The following is a 22,828-nucleotide window of genomic DNA, read 5'->3' on the forward strand; positions in this document are numbered from 1 at the left end:
CACGGCTTCAGTTCTTTTCAGTGGAGCAGAAGAAAGGACATGGGTCTGGAGAGGAATGGGGCTTGGCTGAGGGGTTCCATGATCATTCTTTTCTACAGATTCATGATGTGCCCTGCCCTGGGGATCATCTGCAATGGCCTTCCACCTTTCTCACTCTGTATGAGTCACACCAAGAAGTGCAGTGTGAAGACTGCTTTTCCTCCCCACCATGCACTGGGCTGTGATTGAGCTGCTGTGGCCTCCATCCCTTTATAACATTGCTATATTTTAATGGTACTTTTGATATATTTTAATGGTACTTCTGAAGAAAGCGCAGCCAGTTAATAAGCAATATTTGTTTACCTAGAATGTATGCATATGTTTTATTTGGATATATGGGTTACAGATCTGGAGGGGACCATTACACTGATAAATTTAGTGCTATCCTAAATACAGTAGATTTTCTGCTACTAAGTAGGTGAATTTCCCCAGCTGGAGGTTCTAAGCACTCACTGGCTGGGTGATGTTGGGCAAGTTATGCCATCTACCTGGCTCTCCATTTCCCCATGTGTATTGTGAGAATGGAGTGTCTTCTAACCCAAAGGATGATGGTGAAGGTTAGCTGGGTTAGTGAGTGGACACACAGTAGCACTATCAGGCCTGTAGTAAATGCTGTGTTTGCTCTTATGTAGGATTTTTGCTATGATTTGGCTTCTATCAGAAGAGTTCTAAATCTTCTAGAAAAAAGGGCCTGTGCTTAGTGTGTTATGGCTGCAGACCTTTTCTATCTAGACGAGGAGGACACAGTGGGCCTGATCCTGACTCTAACTGCTTTCTTCTTCTGTCCTGATGCTTTTATTACCGACGTGGAGAAGCAGCATCTCTTTTTATTTTATGGCCTTGTTTTCCTTGGTTGGTGTCACACAATTAAACCAAATGCACATCCTGGCCTTTAGAAATTCAGCGCAGCCTGAACATTAATATCTCTGCAGATGGATGAGGGCAAGGGAAGTCACCAAGATGGCTTAAAATGAGATCCCCTTGCCACTCACTCAGGAAGACAAATGGCAGGAGTCGATTGTCACCAGTCAACAGGACCATTAGCATTCCCCTTATTTAAGAAATATGTCAGGCTCTTCTGGAGCTGCATTTCCACTGGCTGGCTGGGGACTTCCTATGTGACATCCTTGCAAGTTTTGCTCATTTGTCTGGAACCAGATCAGGGAGTGACCACTGAAAAAGTGCCACTGAACTGCAAAGCGCACAGCAGCTGCATTGGCTGACATGGTTCACTGGACAGTAAACAGCCCCTTGGCTGCTGCTCCCCAGTGTTTCCTCCTGAAATGACATTAGCACTTAAGTTTTTAGGTCCCCTGCCTTTTGCTAAAAGTCAACTTACTTAGGCTCAAATCTAAATGCAAACTACCTTAGTAGCCACCACTGCCACGAGGTATTGCTATTAATAAATATGAATAGCTTCACTCTTCCAAATGTCCATCATGTACCCATAGGACCATCGTCTCAGGAGGGCCAACCATGTCTTAGCTTGTCACGTCCTTTCTGTGGGGGATACTGAGATCCCAGCCTCAAGGAGAACCTGGGTTGAGTGGCCAGCCATTCCCTTGGCTCACACAGGTGAACAGGGAATGGTCCTGGCAGTTTCCTGGAGGGGAGGCAGGTATCATGGATGTGCCAGGCAGTCAGGAGCAGGGCACAGAGGACTGCATTGCTCCCACATGAAAGTCAATATCGTGTGACAAGCAAAGGACACTTGACTGTGCATTTGGTGATTTTATGGTTCAAAAGCTACCAGGAGCCACCAAATCAATGAACAGCATGGTGACATGGTCGTGCTTTCTGTATTCTCTGAATGGACCTCTGTATTGGCCCTGTGCTGCAGTCCGCAGATGCAGAGATGGTGCTGATGTGGGGCCACACAGAGTCTGTCCTCCCCATGCACCTGCACAGGCAGGGACCACACAAGGCTGTTGGGACCCGACCTTCCCGACCCCACCCTGTATATTTTCATCAGCTCCAGGACAGGCATTCTGACCCACAGAAGCTCTTCACTAAGTGACCATGCAAGATGACAAACTGTCTTCCAGCGGATTTCAGAGATGAAGCACTTCAGAAATGACAGGTTTGTCTGAGCACAACAGGAATGATGAATGGATTTGTTTGCTTTCAAAACTTAAAAGCACATTAGTGTTTCTTGTTGGTTTGTTTAAGAAAAGCCTGGGATTGATAGAGACCCAGAAGAGATATTAGAGCTCAGATTTCAAAGAGATAGGGGAACACTAATGAATCAGCCCGGGATGCATTTGGCTACAAAACTCACATGAGCTTGGCGTAAACCAACAGTTTTTCTCATGTAATAAGAAGTCGACAGCCAGTCCAGCAGGGAGCCAGCAGCGACCCAGGCTTTATCCTCATGTGTCACGACCCCTCGCCAGCAAGGGAAACATGACACAGGATTCTTCTTTCAGCAGTTTATTCAGGACCCTTGAAGCATGATGAGAAAACAGGAACAAGAGAGCGAGCAGTTGGTCTGCCCTAGCTTAAGTACCCAGCCCCGCCAATAAACTAGCACCACGTGGAAAAGTCTAATAGGTACAGCGCAGCGGAAGCAGGCCAGAGCCCAGCCCCACAGTCTTACAAGGAGTTGTTTACTTCTAACAACTCTAACCACTTAACGAAGCGGAAGCAGAGACCAGTGCCATATTCAGGGTGCGGTCACTGGCTCCCAACAGTTCCCCCTTTTTGTTTTACAAGCAACAGGTAAAAGTAGAGGTCCTATCTCCATTGTGCAAAAGTGGCCGTAAATAATGGCACACTCCTGAGGGGGCCCTCCCCAGGCAAGTCACCATTCTGACCTATGCCTTTTTCATGGAGGTGGGGCATTGATATCAAACCCACATGCAATAGGACATGCTTTTCTTGAGACTCAAACCTAGAGCTCCCAAGTGCAGTGCCTTGCCTCGCACCCTGTGCTGTGTAGATCACTTGAGCATGGTGAGCCATGCTTGAGGGGACTGTCCTGCCTCTAAAGAGGCAAAGGCTTGTACAAGCATAAGATTCTGCACCCGCTGCCGCTTGCACATACGAACCAGACACCACAGGCACAATCCAATGGCAAGTACTAGGACCACAGCCAGCACACCCATGCCCGCCCATTGCTTCAAGAAACTAAAAGACTTAGACAACCATGATATTGCATCTTTCATGGGAGCAATATGGACTCATGTATTATTCACTCTAACAATTTCTTGTCTCAACAGCATAGTCAGGTTATCAAACTCTGCTGACCAGACCCCTGTAAGCATAGCTCCTAGTTGTCTAGATGAATTAGCGGCCCTAGTCAAGTTATTGATAGCTAAGAGAGTAATGCATAGTTCAACCATGGGCAGTAAACACCCATCAGTGAGCACTTGACTCAAAATGTCCACTTGGTCTTGTAGTAGATCGACCTGCTGGTTTAGAAGCACAATGCCACGATGTAGATGTTGATTCATCATAGTCTGAGTCTCCATGGCTGTTGCAGCAGTACCTGCAAGCTTGTTCACAGAATCAGCAGTAAGCACGGCAGTAGCGAGAGCCGTGGCGGCAGTGGCCGCCGCAACAGCAGAAGCTGCAACGGCTGCCACAATGGCTGCAGTTATATCAAGGTCTCTTTTGTTTCTTTGTAATAATACAGGCAAATTATCATCATCAATAGACACAGGTAAAGGCAAGTAGGAGGGCAATACCACCACAACAGAGTCCTCCAAAGAGGCATTCCAGCATTGTACAAGTCTACACGTCTGGTTAGAACAATTGAGTAAAGGAGATGAATAATTGAACATCAATAACATGAATGGGGGCCATACACACACAGGTGTTGGTGCAAACCTAAATAGGTCACTGCAATTGACTTTCACTTTCTCTCCGAAACTGCCAACAGAAGTATTGTAAGTGTAGTTACATTTTTGAACACTACCTCCATCAATAAATCCGAGGGCATTAATTTGTGAGCAGGTGCTCAAACGAGTGCATAATACCCAGGAGTCAAAAGGATTCGAGAAAGCAGCTTGAGTAGGATTATTATAAGTGAAATTGAACCCTAGAAAAGTAGCATTCTTGTAGGTGGTTGTTAAAGAAAAGGTAAAGGTTTTGTTAGAATTAATAAACTAAGGGGTCAATGAGCCCTGACATCCAGTCCAAGCTGGTGAACTGGTTTTTATGGCTTTACAACGGGGCAACAATGCCGGTTGTTGAGGAATAGAAGTATTGGCTCTCAATACCTTAGCAGGAAAAACACCATTGATTACAGTAGCATTACCATTTGAGCCCCGAGAACCATCACTATCAAACCAGCCCAAAGATTGATTGGTTAACATAATACAAGGTACGGAATCAGAGTAATTAACATGTACAGAGAAACACAATGTGTAAAATAATGAAACAGTAGAAAAGTTATCAATAGCTATTACAGTATCCATAGGCAAGGTCGGTCAATCCATGGTGGCAGAGCCATTAGTAATGAAGAAAAATGGAAGTACACCAGCCTGAGAAGTAACGGGCAATGGATATGGCCACATCTTTACCACCGCCCAGAGGAGTCGTTCTGCAGTCCAGATGACCTCATGTCTGATCACCATCAGGAGAAGCATCAAGCACCTCATCTTGTTCATCTTCATTCTTCCTTCCTGACAGAGCTTGAGGAACTTTCCACACGAGGCGCTCTGGCACCCACAGTGGTTCCGTTCGGTCCTGTGGGAAAACACAGACAGAGCCTCGTGCCCATGCCAGCACGGGATCAGGCCCATACCATTGTTTAGAAAGTACATCTTTCCACTTAATGTGCCCAAAGTTCGGGGCAGAGGGCGAACAGTGCCTAGTCGCAGTAGAGCGCCCTTGGATGTCCAGATTCAAAAAATTAATAGTGAATAGAGCCAGGGAGAGGTGCTCTTTCGGGGTGTGGCCTAAGCCAATTCCCCCTTTTTGTTTTATTAACATCTCTTTTAGAGTCTTATGAGCATGCTCTACAATACCCTGACCTTGTGGATTGTAGGGTAAACAATGGACAAGCTGGATACACATCTGGTTGCAAAAGGAAGAAAATTGTCGTCCAGTATACGCTGGACCGTTGTCCGTCTTAATGGTCTGTGGTAATCCCCAGGCTGCCCAGGCTTCCAAGCAATGCGTGATAACACTTCCAACCTTTTCACCAGACAAAGCAAAAGCATGGATAATGCCAGAACAAGTATCTACAGACACATGGACATATTTAAGTTTGCCAAAGTCATGAGCATGAGTGACATCCATTTGCCATATAGTTAAAGGCTGCAAACCACGAGGATTTACGCCCACAGAAGAGGGATGATGTAAAATGATACAATTAGGACAATCCAATACAATCTGCCGAGCATCAGCACGGGAGATAGTAAAGCGCTTCTGAAGTGCTCGTGCATTAATATGAAATTTACTATGAAAGTTTCTAGCTTGATCTAAGGAGGAAACAGGAAACATGCAAGAAGGACGAATAGCAAGATCAGCTTGGGCATTGCCAGCAGAAAGAGCACCCGGTAAACATGTGTGGGCTCGAATATGCAAGGGGTAACAACAGGCAGAGCGATTCCAAATCAATGTTTGAAGATGGAGAAAAAAGGAAGACATTACTCCTGATGTGTGTATGGGACCCACTGCTTCCAATGCCTTTAAAGCTTGAACTACATAAACAGAATCTGAGATTAAATTAAAAGGAAACGGACATTGTTCAAATACTTTTATGACAATTTGCAGCTCCACCCATTGTGGATTGCCAGGAGCAAACTGATGTTGGATAGGAGGTTGATCATTCACCACATAGGCTCCAATACCAGTTTTAGATCCATCTGTAAAGATTTTGCAGCTCCTGGGATAGGCGTAGAAGAAGTGATTTTAGGTAAAATGATAAAATGTTCCTTAACAAATGTAATAAGAGGATGTAAAAAATAGTGATTATCTATCTCTCCTGGAAAAGAGCATCGTAATATAGCCCAATTATCCAGGTTAGCACACAAAACTTGAATTTGTTGACACGTATAAGGGACAATCACAGACGTTGGACAAAAACCAAAAAATTATATACTTTGTTGTATCCCTAACATAGCTAAAGAAGCAACTGCATCAGGATAATACTCAATGGATTTTCCAGGGGATATACGTGGATGTATCCACAACAAAGGACCATCTTGCCACAAAACTCCAGTAGGTTGCCGTACAGTGGCGAGGACACATAATTGAAGAGGCTTATCCTTTTGAAGCCTGCAAAGGCTACCATGTTGTATAGCCTCTTCCACTTTAAGCAACACTGACCTGGCTTCCTCAGTAAGATGTCGAGGGGAAGTAAGATCTGAATCACCTTTAAGAATTTCATACAAGGGTTTTAATTCAACATTGGGAATATGCAAGTAAACCCTAATCCAATTTATGTCACCCAATAATTTTTGAAAATTATTTAATGTATGTAAATTATCAGTCCTAAGAGTTACCTTTTGGGGTGTAATAGTTTCACAAGAGATACTAGCACCAAGATAATCAACAGAGTCTCCTGTCTGTTGATTATCAGGTTGCAAAAGGAAGAAAATTGTCGTCCAGTATACGCTGGACCGTTGTCAGGTGAAATAAGCAAGCCCTTTGATTGTAGTAAATGTACTAAATCAGTGTAAGCTGCCTCCAACATAGGGAGTAACAGCTGCCTTACATTCTTTAGTACATTGCTCAAAAACAAGTTGCCTAATCAAAGGCATGGCTCTATCGGGATCACCAAAGATTTTTTCCGCAGCATCCACCTTCCTAGCAACAAAGTCTGAGAAAGGTTCTGTAGGGCCCTGTATAATTCTAGTCAGATTGCCAGACACTTCTCCTCTATTTTGGAGTGACTTCCATGCACGGATACAAATGTTATTAATCTGTTCATATACTTCAGGAGGATATCCCGTTTGTTGATTGGCAAACCTGCCCTGCCCCAAAAGCATATCTTTATCCCAGGCGGGGTGTCCCGCCGCATGATTTTGGGCAGCCTGCTCTACCGCGTTCTCTAGTATAAATGCTCTCCAGTCAAAATATTTGCCTGGGGAAACACAAGTGAACACCAGAATAGCCCAATCTGAGGGGGTCATGCAAAATCTGGTAAGCCCCTCTACCTGAGTAAGAGTGAAAGCAGCATCTATACAATAAGTGCGAATGGATTCTGCCAAAGTTTTAATTATTTTAAAATTTAAAGGCTCATGGTATCTTCCCCTATTAGCATCCTGAAAAACCAGGTACACTAGTCCCATGTCTGTATTAACTGTTCTCCAAACTTGTGTATGAAAAGATCTCCCGGAGCTTTGGACTCCCATCATATACGGGGGCAGTGCAACAGGCACTGCATCTTCTTCTAAATTCTCAACCTCCTCTTCAGAATTATATTTATCAAAATTAGATTTATCCCCCTTCTCACGGTAGGCTTTCATGCTTTGTGTCTCTCTTTTTTTCTTTTTCATTTTTATCTTACGGAGTTGCTGTAACAATATGTCCAGGTCCTCAGAACTCTCCGAGCCCCTTGTGTCCTTGGGTGTTTTTAGTTCGGTCAAGTCTGGATAGAGCCTTCTCCTATTTTTATTTTCAGGCTCTTTTGCATTTTCACTACTCTTACTCTTAATACTCTCTGCCACTTCGCTATGTGACCCCTCAGATTTTTCCTCATGTAGTTGTTCAAGAACGGCCTGACCCTCGCCCACAGCTTCCTGGCATTTACCATCAGCTATACATCCTCTAACCAATTTCCAAAGTGGTATAACGCCATCTCTAAAGTACCTTGCTCATAAGCAAAATCCAGATCTCTCCCTAATTTGTCCCAGCTGGGAATCATAAGACTCCCTGAAAAAGCAAACCAAGGAGCCGCTATATAAGCTTCTCTTAAAAACATCTACAAAGTGCTTTGCTTTACATTAAGTCCTTTTGAACGTAGCAGCCCATCCAGGGCCAACAAAATTGGGCTTGAAGAGGTAGCGCCCATAATGTTTTCAAAGCTATAAAGAAAGTAAAAGTACAAAAGCCCCGCTCTCTCTTTAACTACAGAAGAGTGTCCCGTTCTTATTATTTTACCCGCTCTCTCTTTATTTACAGAGGAGCGCCCCGCTATTTACTTGCGGATTCCCACTTACCTGGGAACTTACCGGTGCACCACCCTGACTGCTGAAAGTTCTGGATCCTGGGTTCGAGGAATATTCTTCCCCGCTCGGGCCACCAACTGTCGTGACCCCTTGCCAGCAAGGGAAACACAACACAGGATTCTTCTTTCAGCAGTTTATTCAGGACCCTTGAAGCATGATGAGAAAACAGGAACAAGAGAGCGAGCAGTTGGTCTGCCCTAGCTTAAGTACCCAGCCCCGCCAATGAACTAGCACCACGTGGAAAAGTCTAATAGGTACAGCGCAGCGGAAGGAGGCCAGAGCCCATCCCCACAGCCTTACAAGGAGTTGTTTACTTCTAACAACTCTAACCACTTAACGAAGCGGAAGCAGAGACCAGCGCCATATTCAGGGTGCAGTCGCTGGCTCCCAACACTCATGGACCAAGGACATTTAAAAATGATCATGTCCCAAGAGAGAAGGTGCAGTAAACTAAAAGAAGTACGGTCCACACCAGAAAACCACAACAGTACCTGAGAATTAGCCCACTCTGTTGTCCACCTCAGCACCAGAAGAACCTCATAGGATCACTCCAGGCTGCAGAGAAGAATAGAAAACCAAGCTACTATCATTCCAAACTTCTTCAGTCAAATCAACCAAGAGACAAGGTAACTGCAACAGAGTGTGTAGAGAGCCAGCTTTTGATATGTTGTCCATACTAGAAAGAATGTTGGAGGACACAAGAGTTAGCTGAGACCTTCAGCATGCCACCCAGAGCCCCTGTAAGACTCCATAGTCTGATCGCCTTTTAAAGCAGAGATCGTTCCTTGTGCAGGTGCCCCTCATAGAAGTGCTCATGTGACTGGTGGCCTGCCGTGTTCTTAAAAAAAAATAATTGTCAATGTTAATTAAAACAAAATATGAAGAAAAAAATCTGTTCCTCTTATAAGATTAGAACATCTGGCCGCAGCTGTGCCCAGTGACATCTTCCCAATGGGGAGCAAAAGAGTTGACTCCCCTTTACATAGGAATGCCCGCTCAAGTCCCCCTGGTCCAGATGCTAAGTATGCCACAGTCCCTACCCCTCGACAGCTCTTCTCACGTTTATTCCACAGCACTTATGACCTGTTCAGCTGCAGATGCTGGGCTACGTCCTGGAGATGCAGAGATGGACAGAACGTCCACCTCTCTGTGGGAGAACACAGTCAGTCACAGGGAAAGGGTAGCAGAGAGCCACTTATGATCAGATGTACTTGTGTCCTGGAAAATGTCTACAGTGTTATATGGGCCTAAGGGAGGGACCGTTGCAGACTGGATTGTCTGGAGAAAACTCTCACGTCAATGAGAATAAAATGGACCAAGCAAAGAAGGCAGGAGGGCCTGGCCCCTGTGCCCGGGGAGCAGAGTGAAGCGAAAGTTCATCACACCCTCAGGAAGCCCCAAGCACTTCCTGCCCTGTAGGGCTGTAGCTCCAGGACACATCATGGCTCAGGAGTCCCTGCCTCTGTCAGTGGCTGGCTATTTAATGCTCTCTGATCCCCTTAGCTCCATTTCGTCCAGCTGAGGGCCCATTTTGTGGGGGCAGGAACTCTCTTGTTCATGTTCCACCATCTCAAAGTGGCAGGAAGGTGCTGGCTTTGTGAGCAGGACCTGGTGATGGGCCAAAGCAGGTGGTGTGGCTGCGTGGATGCACAGGTGCCCAGGGGAGTATTTCAGCAAAGCCCATGCCCTTGGTGACCCACTCCTGTGCTTGCAGACAGTCACCCTCTCAGGGTCAGAGTCATGGACTCAGGGGCTAAAAGCAGCATCAGGGATAAAGGAGGGTCCTTCACCATTTGTTGATTCAATGGATGCATCAATGAAAGAGGCAGAAATCCTCAAAATGAAAGAAAATGACATTTCCAAAGCTGCTTCCTTACTTCTGAAGTTGGCAAACATAAAAGTCATGTAGTCATCATTTTATGTCCCCTTTCGCACCTGCCCAGTGCTGCTACTGGAACAGGAAACAGCCACAGACCCCATGTAAAGGAATGGGCACATCTTAATTCCAATAAAACTTTGTGGCCACTTAAAATTCAATATCATATTATTTTCAAATGTTGTCAAAATAAAATTTTCTTTCAATTTCAACTATTAGAATGCAAAAGTCATTCTTAATCCCTGGGTTATATCAAACTAGGTGTCGGGCCTTCAAACCACAGATAACTGAGCCGCATGAGTTTGACATGAGCAGGTCCTGGGCCCCTGGAGATCAGCTGTGCTCTGTGGACCTCCAACCTTTGTCACAGCAGCTGAATGTATGGAGGAGCCTGTTCTAACTCCATCTGCTATTGTCACCAATGGCTCCTCTCTCTTGATTCCTTGGTACTGAAGCACAGGCAGTGAAATTCCCACAGGTTCTTCTGGGAAGCAGGTCAAACACTGGACATTCCACAGAATCATTAGGTGCTTTTCTCTGATGCTATGTGGTGCCATCGGTAGTGACTGGACTCCAAATTCAATCATCCCCCTCAGAGGTCATGGTGGGGAGACCAAGCTTCTGCTCATGGGCCACACTGGCAGATTGAGGGAAGGTTTGTGGGGTCAAAGCACCTGCTTTCCCTCACTGGTGATCCCATGGCAGTCCCAGGAAGTCAGTGAGAACCTCAAATTTGAAAATCCCTCCCAAACCATCCCCAGAAAGGCATTCATGGACCTATAGCTGCTGTGGCCCCTGAATCTGGTCACCTCTGAAAATTACTTTCTCTCCTTGTCACATCTTAACCATAAGAATAGAGAGAGGCCTGTTGCCAGGACAACTGGCTCTGGGTGGTAAAGTGGCCACCTCCCCTGCCTAAAGGCCCCAGTGCCCTCTTTGGATCTCTCAGAACACAGGTGACCAAGCCCTGAGATTCCTCTCCACCCTGGTTTTCAAGCTTTTGAGTTTGAAAACTCACCAGAGTCTGCTCTTCCTCTGCTCCTTTGAGAGGCGGATCATTGTAGAAGACACTTTCAGCTTTACAGCCTAGGAGTATCTTGCTGGGGACCTGAGACTTGTCCCCCCTGAGATGGGACCCTCAAGGAAAACTGGCCTCTACAGGAGGGAAAGAGCCTCAGGCTGTAAAATTGCCCCTCCCATGAGGACCAGAGAAAATTCACCATCGGAGTAAGCCATGGTGTAGGACTCGGTCCTATGCTACTCTTTCTTCCAGTGAAATTGAGCTCAGGCTGAGTTCTGGTCTCTCTCCCCATTGGAATAGTCTGGAATGGTTTGATTCTCTGTGATGCAAATTTCGCTTCAATCTGGCCATGTTTCCACACCTTCAAAGTGTGGGATTGAGTCCACACCCCACCCTGATATTCTGCTTTAGGTCAGAGGAGATCAAACCTGTGAGACTCCGTGAATCTCACAGGGCGCTTGTTAAAGTCCTGACCCTCCAGAGCCCACCTCCAGCCTTAGGGACCGGTCTTCCCTATCGGATCCTGTCATCTGCATGCTCACTCAACATCCTCAGATCATTTTGTGTGTCTATTTGTGTGGTCAGGAAAGCCTGTGAAATTTAACTCTCAAACCCAAAGAGTCCAGAGGCAGGGTACCTACTTAGCAATTTCTCCCAGGCTCTGCTCAAGGCAAAACTTACCAGCCACAGCCTCAGGAAATTCTTTCAAAGAACAAAAGATAATCCTTCTGTCCTCACCCATTCTGCACACTTTGACCCCCTTCAAAACAGGAAAATAAGAAAAAAAATAATGTCTTTATGTTTATATAAAATATGTATTTATTTTGTTGCAACCCATATATAACATGAATCAGATCTTACAGACAAATGAATGTTGAAAATCTGTCTTCTTCTTTCCCTTCCTTACTTTTAGTTCCCTGTGAAAAAACAAGCATCCTCTGTCTCCCCAAGCATCATAATGAGTTTATCCATGCGTGTTTCTCTGTCATCTTTAGGCCATTACTGCACCTTCTGCAGACCCTTACAGCTGAGGTGTCTTTATTCACCTGTCCTGCTCCCACAGTGAGTGAGAAGGTTGCTTTCAGATCCCCACCCCTTCCTTGACTTCTTCCCATAAGATGCCAGTGTCACTTCTGATCAGCACACTGGTGCCCCAATCCAGAAAGCAGACACACCTGAGCTGTGAACATCTCATCTCTCCTCCTATTCTTCCCCTTCTTATCCCCCTCAAACCTCTCTCAGTCGCCTCTTAACCTACAACACAGTGGTAAAGTTATTATAGTTTGTGCATGATTTTGCAAATCTACCCTAGACTTCAGTGTTTATCTCTTGGGTTGACTTTCTTGATCAGAAACCCAGTGAACATTCACCTGCAAGAAGCTGCTATGTGTCGATGGGCAAGGTTGAAGCAAAACCAAGGGCGTGACACCTCCACCAATGGCACTTATTCCATATTCTTTTCAAGCTCTGAACTATTCCTGGACACGTTGACTGGACTCAAAGCTGTAATTTAGGAAGGTCTCCATAACTAGCTGCAACCAGTGCTTCACTATGCTGCCACGTGAAAGGTTATTTTCATCTGCTATCTCTTCCTTGGGTTGTTAGGCCACGTGTTAATTTGGCATTGAATTTGGAGGAAGTGTTGTATTTTTAACAGCTGCTCCTAGATGTTCTGTAGTAGGTATGGATCCCAGACAATGAGCTCAGTTGTGGAAGAAATGGAAACTTCTTTATTTATATCAGACTCTGTAGCTTAAGATCTTTTTCAGTTTTTACTGTTCAGAATATTTGAGGAAATCTCAATGAACTTCATGTCAATTTTCAAATGGAACGTGTCTCGGATGCAGGGAAGAGGGTGTGGGGGCTGTCACCATCATGGTATGGTTCTTGGAGAAACTCGTTACCTTCTCCAATTAGTGTAGTGGTTGTTACTTGTACTTGTCTTCTAGCCTGGAGGCTCCCCTTTCCAAATCTCTGCCTTTCTTTCTTCACTCCTCTTAGGGAGAGAGAGGCCAGTGTACATTTAGAGAATATTTTGACCAACTAGGTACTAGTGAAAACTGAGACATCTGGCCTAGAAATTGTCTGATATCAATTCCTGAGGGGAAGAAATTTCTTACCATAGTTGTACCATGCTTCCTGTGTGCTCCATGAGTTCAGAATTTACAGTAATTTTATGATGATTACATCCTTGTTTAATTATAAAAGTCAGGTTAAGCTAGTTTAGAGTGCAGTAACAAATATCTCCAACCTGATCTAAAAAATTTGTTACATCTTATCATGCCCCATACCTTTTGCAGGATCAGCCACTATCCTGAAAATTGCTCCTCACATGGGAGTCCAAGTTCTCAGAAGGTTCTTTATTTGGCAGCTAGAGCTTTGCTCAGAGATAATGGACATCACTTTCACCTGGAAAGCTAGTCATAGGATGTCATGGGATGCACACAACCTCAAGGGGATAGAATGTGCCATCGTCCCATGAGCCTGGGATACAGACACAGGGAACTTTTGGTGACCCACTCCTGTGTCTGTAGAGTCCCACTAGATAATGGTGAAAAGAGTAAGAAGAGGAGTGAGGGAGAGTGTGGGCCGCAGGCATTCTGGGTCCTAGCAATACCCTGTGACACGAGCTTGCTCAGTGATCTAGAGTATTCTCAAGAAAATCTACCCAAGAAAGTTCACAAAAATCATGAGTGCAAATTTTATCTTGTGAATATTGAAAAAGTAGTTTAATGCATTCTACTGGCTAGTTTGGACACACAGGCTGCTGGCACCTGGGGACTCCTGCTTCTCCATGGGGACTGGCTTTGCTCCTTGAGGTGCCTACTTCTTTCATTAAGCAGTAGAAGTGTGCTCCTGGGGGACAGGACGCTGTACTGTTCCCTGCCCACCCACTGGCCTCCACAGGTGCCTGCACTGGCCCTGGTTGCCGACAGGCGTTGCTGGTATCAGCAGGTTAGGAAGCCCACTCAGCAGGTAACCTGGAAGGGACCTTTCCCAGGGGAGACTCGAGCCACACACACCTATGTCTACGGGTGATGTGGAATTCATCCCCCTGAATTCTTTCCTTACGTAGATAGGCAACGTGGTCAGCTGCTCATAGATCAGAGGACACCGTGCTTGTCACACAGATCTGTGGGCTCTCTTTCCTGTGGGCCAAGACATCAGTGGAAATGGTGCCAGTGAACAGGCTACAGAATTCCCCAGACAAGGCCCCCTGGCACAGGCAGAGTGGAAGGAAGAACAAGGAATATTGAAGGGTTTTGAGGATGATCGAAAAGACCCACGGGGGGCTCCTCAGCTTACAAGGGGGTCCTGTCCTGATAAACCCTCATAAATAAAAAGTACCACACATCGAACCTGCATTCAACACCCAAAGAACCAATAGTATCCTTTCTCTCTGTGTAAATTCTACAACTTTGAACATTTGATGTAATTGGAATTATATGCCACGTGGTGTTTTGTGCCCAGCTTCTTTGGCTAGGCGTGATTTTCTCAAAGTTTGTCTATCATGTAGCATGTGTCAGAACTCCATAGACTATGATGTCATAGAATATTCCCGTTTGGAGATATACCACATTTATAGAGCCTTTACCACTTGAAGGGTGTTTGGGCTATTCCTGCTCTTTGACTACTAGAAGCGATGCTGTTACAAAGAGCTAAATGGCCCCAACCAGTTGTTAATTTTGTTTCAAGGGAGCTTCCTAAGTCTTCTTCCCAGGCTGCACCTGAAGCTAGAGAAGGAGGCAGGGAGGGGTGGGATGTGGCTCCATGGTAGAGTGCTTGTCTAGCATTCGAGAGGCCCTGGGTTCAATCCCCAGCATGGCAACAATAGAAAAAAGAAAAAAAATTCTCGAGAACATGGGAGGGAGAGTGAGACAGAAAAAACAAGGTTGAGTCGGATGAGCTAAAGAGAAATCCCTTAGTAAATGCTCCCAGGTGGCATGATGCAGTTACTTCGCAGACTCAGGGAGGTTCACTGCCGAAAAATCAAAGCACAATACCCCACAGGCTTAGTGACTCTCTGAGCCCCGTAATTCAGAGCTGAGATTATACTCTTTTCCTTTAGTGAGTGTTTCATGGTCAATTTGTTATCAGTAGGGGAATAAGACAACAGTCTGAGAGCTTTGGTGACCTTACAGAGCCTGGCTGCTTCCAATGAAAACGCAGAGAACAAAGAAGAAATTTTAGCCACTTGTTAAAATAAGCCCAGCTGGATTCAGGAACCCCAGACCAAGACTGTGACTTGCAGGTAAACTCTCAGGCCAGTGAGGGTAACAGTCAAGAGGGAAAAAGGCCAGAGAGGTCCTCAAGCCAGGGGCCAGAGAGGAGCATCACCATGATAGAGTTTAAAAGTGGTAAGAAGCTGGGCTTGGGGCTACATTGGGAGTCATGTATTTTTAAATCTTTTAATTAGCAAGTGAATACTTGAGGTCAAATTTAATTTCCAGTAGAGACTTCTGTTTGAGATATAGTAAAGGCAAAACCAAAGCAATGATTTTATGATCCTCAATAAATTTAAACTCCCCAGACCCCAGGAACTTAAGTGAAAGGCCTACCCCCAATAACCCACTTCCTCCAGCCACATCCCTCATGTCTACATTCACCACCTAGTTAATCCCCATCCGCAGATTAGTGCACTGATTAGGTTCAGACTCTCTTAACCCAATCATCTCACTTCTAAACTTTCTGGCATTGCCTCACCCATGAGCTTTTGGGGGACACCTCACAACTAAACCCTAACGGAACTTGCAATGGTTCCAGGTAGGGGCTCTGTCCAGACTGAGGAGGGCCTCAGCTTATGTGGAGCCCAATACAAAACACAGGTGCAGACAAGCCACCCCCACCCATGCTCCAGCCTCCTCTTCTGCATATGGAGGCGGTGATGCCACCTAGCTCAAACACCGCCATTCAGGGCGGGTCCTCTCAGCTCCCAGGCTCTTCCTGGAACACTGACTATCCTGTCTTGTATGAATGACATTTTCAAATCTGTCCCATCTATCTTCTGTTTCCCAGCATTCTAAAAACAGCATCTGTCTTGGTGAAGGGAAACCTGGGCCTGGGATAAAGACTTAGGCAGAGGCAATTTAGCTTGGGAGGTGGTCCAGGCCAGAGGGAAGGTCTCTGCTGTGGGCCGTGGGGGTTTGCCGCCCACAGGGCCTCTGAGCATCCCAGGAGGCAGCACAAGAGATGGATCCTTGTGAGGCTGCTCCACCCTCCTATGTGGGGAAGGGTCACACGTGCCTTCTCAGATTTTGTCACTAGAGTGACAGTACATAGATGGCAGAATTTAATTTCATCTATCAAAATGAAAAGGTCATCTGCAAACTGAATTTAAGAATAATCCCTTTGACTCTCTTTTGTTTGATGTGTTTGCAAGTGACACAGAAAACCTGGCTCATTGACTTATGAAGCCTTCAGGTAGAATAATTGGCTTTAGGAAAGGGAAGATCAAGAAGCAATGCCCGGGGAACGCTTGGTCTGCACATGGGACAGAGTGGTTGCCAGCACCCCCAGTGGTTTGGCGGGGTGCTTTTCTCCCACGAAAGACCACAGAGCTGGGCCTCCCTGACTCTGGGGTGCCATGCCCATCCCTGGAGTGGGCATCATGGTGATGGAATAAGGAGCTTTGATTCTCTTGGCCTGGGTTACTTGCTGGTCTCTGGAGGACATGCAGGGCATTGTTTCCAGGGACAAGGTGAGTGGATGTTGGGTGTCAATGACATAGGAATACACTGTTATCCACAGATACTCAGAATGAGTGCCTTGATGTAAGTTTAGATCACAAGTTGAGGAGAGTGGCCATCTGGGGTCTAAATTGTGCCTTCCTGGGTCCACCTCCAACTCTGCTCATCTCTCACTGCCCGGGGCACTCCAGCAAGCAGTGTGACTCAGCCCCCGTATGTGAAGACAGGGACATGAAGTTCACATGGGAGAGCACATAGTAGAGCCAGCCCGGCGTGGCAAGCTGTGTGTTGGGTACGTGGTGTCCACTGTCCCTCCCTTGCCTTCTCTCTTGGTGATATCTTGGATCCTCGTCTGGGAAAGGGAAGCCAAATGATCCATTGCTGGTTCTGATGATTGCTCCTGCCCCTGGTCACTCACACAGGTGACAAGGGAACTGTGGACCAGCGAACCTGTGACCCAGGGAACAGATGGCATCCTGCTAATCAAATGCTCTCACTAAATGGTGATCGGGTAGCTTGTCAGCAGAACATGTTCACTGCAGTGCCAGGTCCTGGGCATTTGCTCTCAGAGGATGCGAGGGTACCCACCACGCTGCTGCTCAGTGCCTGGCTTGCCTCTGGAATAGGTAAATCAGATCAATCGCTCCTCTGTGTATTTCTTCCTTTCAAGCTATTTGTACTTTTTCACCTTCAAAGATACACAATCAATCAAACATCAGTGATTGCTGCAGCAGTTATCGACCATTTATTTTTTAAACATTGAAGGTTTGGGGGAATCTTTGCAGGGCTTTGTAGTAATGGGTGGAGAAGGACTACCACTCCCAGAGTCGTTTTCCTACAGCCTCTGAAGATCTCTGTGCCTGTGTTGAGGATTCAGCCCGCATTTGTACTCACTAAGGATTTTCTTTAATGTTCCTAGAAGAATGAAACTGCAGTTTAGATCATTTTTTAAAACACATGTTTGGGGGCATGCCCTGTGTGTTGGAAACTGGGAAGGGGAGGAGTTCTAGGCTGTTTCTTCCCCATAATGGAACTTACTGGACAGCTAAGAATAGGGATCTGAAAGTGCTTATTTGAAAGTAAATTTCTTAAGGGAAATTGTGATGCAACCACCCTGTCACACATGCTGCTTTGAGGACGTGTACCTGGGAAACCTGGTCTGTGGAAACTGTATGCCTCTGTATTATAATAAGAAAACTAAAGTGTGCCTATGGGTGAAGACACATAATCACCCCAAAGCAAAACGGGAAGCCCCAGCAGTCCTGGACTGCGCGCAGCTCCATGCTACAGTGGGAGACTGTGATCACATATTCCTGATTTCCTTGGCTGGTTTCCTACTGACTGGAAATGGCTCAATGGCTTCAAGCCTCACATCCTTCCATGAGAGTAGGAAGAGGAGGGAAGACAGAGGGACCTCCCCTCACCTCTGACCTCTCTCTCTTCTCATGGAACTCCCCCGAAGCTGCCCAAAATTCTCTCATGGATCATTGACAGAATCAGGTGCATAGACTCCCCCAGACCAAGCACAGCAGACACCATCGCAATTAGCCCAAAGGGTGAGACAAAATGCGATTCATGTTTGCAGCTTAGAGACAGCGGTATCTTCTTTGGGCACCTGAATAATGTTAGGGTGCTGTTTGCGTGAAAAAATGAAATAAGTATTACATAAGTGATCCTTGTTATTTCATTACAATGTTGCCATATGGCCCCAACCTCATTAGGGGGAGTTCCAGAGCCTCCCTCTTGCCTCTTCTTCCTACATCAAATTGCTCAACAACTTTGTTTAATAGAGTCCAAAAGGAATCCGTTTCCCTTTAAATGCTAAGAAGGAAAGAAAGGGCATCCCATTAGTCTCCTGCTGCCATTGCTCCATGCTGACCCCAGTGTCACTGTCCAACTGTGGCCCCTGCAGATCTGCAGCTGCAAAGCTCTGTGGCTGCAGGACCCCTGCTGGGCATGAGGTTAGACTGCTTTGTGGTTCCTGACTAGATATTGCTTGAGGTGGACACCGCCTGGTCCCCTGCACCAGCCATGGGAAAGCAACCTTGCTGTGGCCTGGGGTTGAGCTCGGTTGTCATCCTCAATCTAATCTTTTCACAGATTCCTTTATTTTATGAAATTAATTGTCCTTGCCTCTTCCTTGATCTTGACCTTCTGGTCCTTCTTTATCTGTCTGCTCTGAACTCCTAATCTGAGGGGTCAGGACCCAAGGGATCCACTTTCCCTTCCAGGGGGCATTAGATCCATTTTTCAAAATAATGCCCTCTCTCCAGCAGCCATCTTGTGCATGGTGGAGAAACAGGTAAGGCCTCTTGCTAATCCAGTAGAATACAGCACTGTCATCAGCTGATAGCAGGAGCCCAGAGTTTTAAATGAACAGATGGTTATCACCATCAGGTCTTGCTGTTTGACACTTTTGAGGCAATGAACATTTATATAATTAAAAGTGAAAATCTAAAAGAAGTTTTCCTTGGACAAGAAGGTGCCCTCAGGTTGGTTATCTCCCCACATGACCAAAATGTATCAGACAGCATTCCGTTACTGCAACAACTACCTGAGATAATCAACTTGTAAAGAAAAAAAGGTTTTGGCTCACAGATTTGGAGGCTTCAGCTCATGATCAACAGACCCCTCTGTCTTTGGAAATATGGCGAGGAGGGACACCATGAAGGCAGTAAAACCACTCCTCTCATGGCCATGGAGCAAGAGAGGAGGGAGAGCAGGCAAAGACCAATTACCCACTTATGGTTTATGTCCCTAACAACCTAGGACCTCCTGCTGGACCCCACATCCCAAAGTTTCTACCATCTCCCAATAGCACCAAGATGGGGACTATGGCTGTGACACACGGGCCTCTGTGGGACATTTAAGATCCAAATGATGGCGAAGAATAAGCTTAGAGCAGTTTTAAAAGTGCCCCTCCTGGGCGTCACCTCTTACCTAAGTCTTAACCACCTTATTACACACCAAGGGGCCTCTGAACAGCGGGGCTCTGCCTCCTCAGGTCAGCCCTCCAGGGTCTCCCCAGCCGAGCTGCCTCCTCTTGGAAGCTCAGAAGTCCTGGCCATTGTGGGGGATGCAGTACCTGAGTCCGGCTCTTAGGGGCTGTCATCTAGGAATCAGGCCTTCTCTTCTCCAGAATGTGGGGACCACCCTGCACCCTGCAAGCTGCTGTTTGCTACTTCGGACCCTATTCCCACCATTCCTGCGTGGCCCATTCTGCCAATGCTTCAGGTTACAGCTGGGCAGTCTCCTTCAGAGGTCTCCCTCCTCCCCATCAGCTGTTGTGACCACGTTTGCAGTTAAGTGTCAGGGTCTGGAGAGTGCCTTCAGCAACACCTAACTCCACATCGCTCCATTGTTTCTGAAAACTCAGCTATTTTGGTGGCTCCTGTTCAGATGAAAATACGTTGGTCCCTCTTATCCAGGGATCCACACTCATGGAGACTACCAACCAGGAATTGAAAATGTTTGGGGAAAAGAATTCATTCTAAATACTCCAGACTTTATTTTTCTTGTCATTTTTCCCTAAAGTCCAGGGATCACTGACAGGGCATTTACATTGAATTAGGTATGTGTGTGATTGTGTGTGAGTTTGTGTGTGTGTGTTTGTGTGTGTGTTTGTGCGTGCATACATGTTATATTCACACAAACATTATTTGTACACACACACACACACACACACACACACACACACACATACATATGTGTACCATTTTGAGATGACTTGAGGTTTACGGGAGGGTCTGCTTGGGTTTTTCGCAGATGCTGTGTTTTAATGAGGGAATCAAGCATCCTGGGTGGTCGGTGACCTCTGGGTCTCCTGAACAGATCTCCTGCCCATTCACAGGAACCACTATGTTATTGTGCCTGAAATTACACCATGAACGTGTTTCCCTCAAGGGTGCTTTAAAAGAGCGTGTGCTGCCTGAAAGAAACTGTGAATTCATTGACACTGAGGTGTAATTGACTTGCTGACTTAAACTTCTTGCACATCTCTTTATTCATTTAAGATGTCAAGGGGTTACTTGAAATGCACTTAAACTTTTCCTAAATGGAATAAAAATCAGCTCTGCCACCCACCAAATTATACATCAAGAAACCAATTTTTGCCCTCTTTCAAGTTTAGAGATAAACACTTTTCCTTGTTTTCAGAATAATTTTATTTTTGCTGTTGATGTTAGCTTTTTTCACGTTCCTCATACAGAAAAAGTTTTAGACCCACACTTGGCTATCTAAATTTTAATTAATTGAAATTAAACACAATTAAAAATTTAATTCCTTCATTGAGCAAGCCTTATTTCAATTTCTGAATAGCTGTATGTGTTAGGACAGGCTGAACTATGTTATCTTTAGGGCAGGCTGAACAAATGTTAGCTGCAGGATGGCCCACACACTCAAACCTCACTCTGTCTGGTCCTTTATCACCTGTTTGTGTCAAGTCTGAACACTCAACCCCCCCCCAAGGCTGAACACTCAACCCCACATTGTGCCAACAAGGCAGCTTGCAGACCCAGAGGCCCCATTAGATTTGGGCTATAAAATCTCCCTCCTGCAGGGCCCCTCTCTCTCTCTTGCGAGCTCTCTCTCTCTCTCTCTCTCTCTCTCTCTCTCTCTCTCTCTCTTTCTCTCTTTTCTCCTCTGTTGCACTGCTGCTTTAAAAATCTCTCAGTGACTCCGAGTGTTGTCGTCACTTTCCTTTCAGGATGTGCCCATCAGTTACCACACTAGAGAGGTAGAGAGGATGGGTAATAGAAGAATTCCTCATTCTGGAATTAGGCCACTGTGAAGCAAACCTCAAACCCCAAGTTACTATCCTCTTCAAAGCATTGGTGTTTAGTTGAAATTGCCACTGAAACATATACTATGTGAGACGTCCCCAAGAGCACAAAGCCCCTGCCCAGTGGGACCATACAGGCACAGATATAAGAATGTCCACTGAGGCATTATTTGTCCACTGGCCAAAAAATGTGTCCACCCACAGGAAACTGGATAATAAAATGTGAGATTCAGATCCATAATCTCTTCCCTTTCCCCTGAGTTTAAAAAATCTCCGACACCAAAGGGCTGTGCTTGGGGGCAGGGGGGTTTGTGTTTTTATGCCAAAGCTCATTAGTCAGCAAACCTGAGCTGCATTGGCATGAGGCTCTTGTTTTATTTGTGCCACTGAGTGTAAATTCCCGAATGACTTGCTGCCCCCTCATTACGGCGATCAATTATTCAGTGCTGCCCCAGACCTCCACAGGCGCCTGACGGCGTGGTTGATAAATGTTGTTTTTCGTAAACTCCGAGAAAACTTTTAAATCCTGAACTTTAGCTGGACCCACAGGGTTTGGAAAATGGATGGTGGGTCTATATTCATCAACAGCCACCGCAGGAATAATCAGATGTGCACATGTAAACATGGGTATATAAAGTAGATGAGAGAAGGAAAAATGCAGAATAAAAGAGCATTCTGTGGTCAAGGCACTGTCTCCCTGCAGCATCCCTACAAGATAAACCCTTCTGGTGCCTTCTCCCCACCACCCGGCCCTGCTGTGTCTCCTGCTGATGGATTGTGCTCATCAGGGCTGCAGAGAACCTGTGAAGATCAGAGCAGCCTTGATAGGTGGGTTGTGTGCAGGGTGACAACTTGAGCTCCCTGCATCTGCCAGGGGAAATTCTTCATTACCGATAGGAGCATGCCTCATAGCACACAGCAAATTTCCTGTAGCCTCTGGACCCACAGTCTCCGTGGGGAACTGTCCAGTGCCTCATCTCGGGTACCACATTAGAAACCTGGCGACCCCAGCAGTTTTTGTTCCTCAAGGCTTCCAGGTGGTTCTGATATTAAAAACCACTGACTATGATGTCAACAAGCAAAAAGCTTAAACATGAACAGCACGGAATGTCACCTGTGGGTTTCTCTTTACACCAGCAGCTATAGGTTGGCCCAAAGAAGGTGTCCGCTGCTCCGGGGGTTGGAGCAGGCCCTCAGGTTATCTCTGCAATCCAGGGTCTCTGTCACTCCTGGCAAGGCTCTCCTCCTGCCTTGGTGTGTGAGAGGTGAGTTCAGGTATCCATCAAATTAAAATGGGCAGCTCAC

This window comes from Ictidomys tridecemlineatus, unplaced genomic scaffold (genome assembly GCF_052094955.1).
Source record: "Ictidomys tridecemlineatus isolate mIctTri1 unplaced genomic scaffold, mIctTri1.hap1 Scaffold_246, whole genome shotgun sequence".
Taxonomy (NCBI): Eukaryota; Metazoa; Chordata; class Mammalia; order Rodentia; family Sciuridae; genus Ictidomys; species Ictidomys tridecemlineatus.